We start from the raw sequence: 4,572 nt of genomic DNA, 5'->3' as shown, positions 1-4,572 counted from the left end.
TCTAATAACCCTAGGTAATAATAATAATACCTAACTCAGAGAGTTACTGTGAAGATTAAGTCAACACTGTATTAAAACCCTTCCCAGTGAGCCTAGTAGGGAAGTTAAGGAAGAACTGAGTTATTTCCTTTTCCCTGCTCTCTGCCATTGTCATCTGAAAGGCTGGACTTGTTCTACTGAACCCATGAGAACAGAGCCATACCAGCAGCCACAAGGTTTGACACAAGACGAGAAAAAAGCCTTAGTAGTGCGTTGCCTCTGGCACGGGGTTGAAGCTCAGGCTGGAATGTGCCTTGAAGAGGAGAATGGAGTGGCAGAGCAGTGGCTGAAGTTGACCCTCAGGTAGGGCCCTTCCTACCCTGAGATTCTGAGCTGGTATTTCCAAGCTGCTTTTCCCATTAATAAGAACCGAAATCAGCTTAGGAGGAGACAGAGTGGAATCAGAAGTGTGGTGACCCAAACACAAGAGCACTTTCTAAACGGTACTTAGGAAAAGTCAGGGATGGACTCTGGTGGCAGACTTCACACTTGGCAGTCCTCAGTTAATGTTCTGAGGACCCAGCTAATCAAAGGCACCTTAAGGGTTTGTGAAGCATGAAGCTTATACAATTACAAGAGCCCTCGTTAAGGAAAAACAATGATGCAGATTTACAAATACAAAATTAGGCATGGAAGTGAATATTTACTTTGAATGAGAAAATAGATAATGACAAATTTCAGGAGCACTGGAGGATCAAGTCCCTTTCTTCTGAGATCTTTTCAGGCAGTTTACCAGAAACGCTGACATAGAAATTCTTCTGATTGTCACGCGGCTCTTCTCTCCACCTGGAACACTCTTCAGAGCCCAGCAACTCAGGTTCTCACTGGGCCCAGGTAAGTGAGGGGAACTGCAGCTTACACTTTACTAGGTTCCTGCTGTATCTTCTCCTGCACCCAACTGAATGCTTTTATAACTGTGTTTACTACACATGCGATATTGTAAGAGTGCCAATGGAGAACTAAAAACAACTGGGGGGAACTTTCATAATCCCATCATCTTAATCAACCGCCTTTTTCCTCTGTCCATATTCCTTTTTCAGTCCATGCTCATATATACACAACGTGTGTATTTGAAATCATGGTACAGATACAATTTCATATTCTTTTTCCCTTAACATGCCATCATTTCCCTATGGTGCTCCATTGTCTTAATCAACGTGATACTTCCAGGATGTGGAATTATCCACTGTCCGCCATTGTTAAAAATTCATATTATACAAACAAGAATGATGAAGATGGGAATGGAATTTTACCCTGACTATGAACAGTTCTAACATCCAAAAAAAAATATTTTAAAGGAAGACCCTTGTAACATTGTAATTCACAGAGGCAAAAATAATCTGTCAATTTAAAAAGAAAAATCAGTCAAACCAATTATTAGGTGTGGGCAGATAAAGAAACTATGAGCAGGTTGGATTTCCACTTTTCAACTAATTTCTTCAGGTAAGCAATTGAAAATCCAGTGCGAATGACCCTTCTCAATGTGTTATTGAATAGAATAAATAGAGATTGCCAGGTGACTGGGTGCTACAGGGAACATTTTTTTTTGTAAGGGGTATTTCCTAATGGACAGTGTTTCTACCAAAGTCACACCTTGCCAATTCTAGGGAAATAATTTAATTATGCCATTTAGAATAGAAATTATTCCACGAAACACTGTGAGGACCCTCTCTCTGAGAAATTCTGAACAAAACATTTCCATAGGCTCAGTAGTTTTGCCTTCCTGAGTGGAAATTAGGAGCTGAACACAATGATTCATAACTTCATGGAACAGTTGCTGTGGGTGGACTCATGTCACTCACATCCCCCTTTACACCCATGGCTACACCTTCTGACCTTTTACTTCTCAGCTTCTCAGTGGGGTGCAGCAACCAAACCACCCTTTAGGGGGTTGACTTTTTAAAATTCCAACATAAAAACCTTGGGTAATAAAGAAGTGGCAGAAGAATCAAAAGCTCCTATTCTAAATTCTCTGAGTGTCATAATAGGTGGCAAGATCAGGGTCTGAAATTGTTGTTTCTGTGGTTGGGAACTGTCTCCACAGCCCATCCGATTCATAAGTAACGTGATTACAGCTCATCACAAGTCTCTTGCAGCATTATACCAAAGATGGGTCTAAGCTACTAAAATTATGCCTAAGTCATTTTTAGAATGAACCTGCGCATTAACTGGCATGATTCACTTTATTTGGGGGTTCCTAATATATCAAAGTTTGTTACAAAGGTCCCCTATGAGAATTTAAATCTGTTATCTCTCATGTTCTCATGTGAAGTGCAGGATAGGGGTCTGAGAGCGTCTGAGAACATCTGAGCGGAGGCCAGGTCTCCATTTCAGCTGAAGGATATATATATATATATATATAAAACATCCCCTCAGACTTTATGGCTTTAGTGCCTTGTAATGAAAGGTGAGATTTGGGGGGTAACTACGAAGAAGTGATTTCACAGAGTCTCCTAATGTATTAATCTCCCTTCTGCATCAGTGACTCACCTGATGTCACAGGGATGGCGACGATCAAAGGGTTTCTGCCTGGCAAAGACAAACATGTGTACATTTATTTTTTTTTCTAATTTTATAAAAGCCAATGTCTATGTGAACCAAAAACAGGGACTGACATTCTGACCAGCCAATTTTCTCCCTGACGCTTTTGTAAAATGAAATTTTCTTTGCTTCCTATTTTTATGCGGTCTTCTAGTGTTGCTGGCACGGGTAACAATCACACTTGGCGCTTCTGTCGGGCTTTTCATCCAAAGATTTCAAAGTGCTCCACAACAGGATTTCATCCTCACTGCAGGGCAGGGAGGAAGGTCAGCTGCATTTTGCCTAGTGAGCAGATAGGATGCTGAGAGGTGACGTGACTTATATGCCTGCCCTGCAAACTTGCAGGGGCAGAACAAAGTGAGAGCCAGTCTTCCCAATCCCTATCTCCATCTGCTGTTCACTTGTCCGAACGGATGTAGCCTCTTTTCCGAAGGGTTGAACATTAGATCCAGCAAGACACATTATGAACAGCTTGTTAAGGGTTTTCCTGTAAAGCCACCATGCCAAGGTGACTGACCTCAAGGAGACACTAGAAGCCCAAATCCAAAGAGGTTGGATTTGTTTTGAGAACTAGTTTTCAGACTTTAAGAACTTGGACAAATAAGCCTAAAAAGTGAGTGCAAATCTCCTGAGTAAAAAATGGCTACCAGATTTCAATACTTGAAAATATCAAAGTATTGGCAAGAAAGTCAAGCAACAAGAATCTTATACTCTGCAGTTGGGAATGTAATTAGTACAACCACACAGGAAAACAATTTAGCAATAGCTTATAAAATTGAATATGAACATACACTTCAGCCCAGCCGTTCGATTACTGTGTATATACCTGTATGTAGAGGTATATGTATAATATATATAATTCATGAAATGAAATATTGTCCAGGGGTGAAGATGAATGAATCATATACTCGCATAAAAGATGGATAAATCTTATATATAGTACTTAATGGGGGAAAAAAGCGAGACTGAGAAGATAAGTTAAAAGATGAATCTATTTTTGTAAAGCTCAAAAATGTGAAAACTAAACATATGGTTAGAGGTACAAACATATACAGGATCAAACGGTTTTTTCAAAAAAAAAACAAGGGGATGATAAAGGCAAAAGCAGGTGGTAGCTACATCTTGGGAAAGACAGGAATCTGAGATTGCGGAGCATATTAGTCAGGATTCTCCAGAGAAACAGAACCAATCATATACGTATAGGAAGAGATTTATTATAAGGAATTGGCTCATGATATGATGGAAGCTGGGAAGTCCTGTGATCTGCCATCTGCCATCTGCCAGCTGGAGACCCAGGAAAGTCAGTGGTGTAGTTCCAGTCCAAAGGCCTGAGAACCAGGGGAGCCGATGGGGGAAATCCCAGTCCAAGGGGAGGAGAAGACCCATGTCCCAGCTCCACAGGCAGGCAGGAAGCAAAGGGGACACATTTTTCCTTCCTCCACTTTTTTGTTTTATTCAGGCCCTAAACAGATTGGATAATTCCCACCCACACAGAAGAGGGCAATCTACTAAGTCCACCAATTCAAATGCTATCTCATCTAGAAACACCTTCACAGACATACTCGGGTATAATGTTTAATCTGGGCCACCCCAGGGCACAGTCAAGTTGACACACAAAATTAGCCATCACAGGGAGGAACACTGAGTAGTTAGTATGTTTTAGTTCTTAGGTTGGGTGGTTAATTCATGTGATTTTGTTTTACCATTTTTCTTCAAAACTACATATATATTACACATATTCTTTTCAAATATTACAAAATAATTGAAGTCTGATGAGCTGAGTTAAAAAAAATAGACTTTTAAAGGAAAGCGTAGACCTCTCCCAAGTGTTGTATGTGTGCCCATGCATGTGTGCAGAATTTGATACACTGTCATTAACATCTAAGGTTTTAAGGGTATTTTTAAAAATAAATTTATTTATTTATTTTTGGCTGCACTGGGTCTTCATTGTTGCGCCTGGGCTTTCTCTAGTTGCGACGAGGTGGGGGGCTA

The sequence above is a fragment of the Globicephala melas genome, chromosome 4, assembly GCF_963455315.2.
Source record: "Globicephala melas chromosome 4, mGloMel1.2, whole genome shotgun sequence".
In the NCBI taxonomy this organism is placed as follows: Eukaryota; Metazoa; Chordata; class Mammalia; order Artiodactyla; family Delphinidae; genus Globicephala; species Globicephala melas.
The sequence above is the reverse complement of the archived record's forward strand: the minus strand, read 5'-3'. Positions refer to the sequence as shown.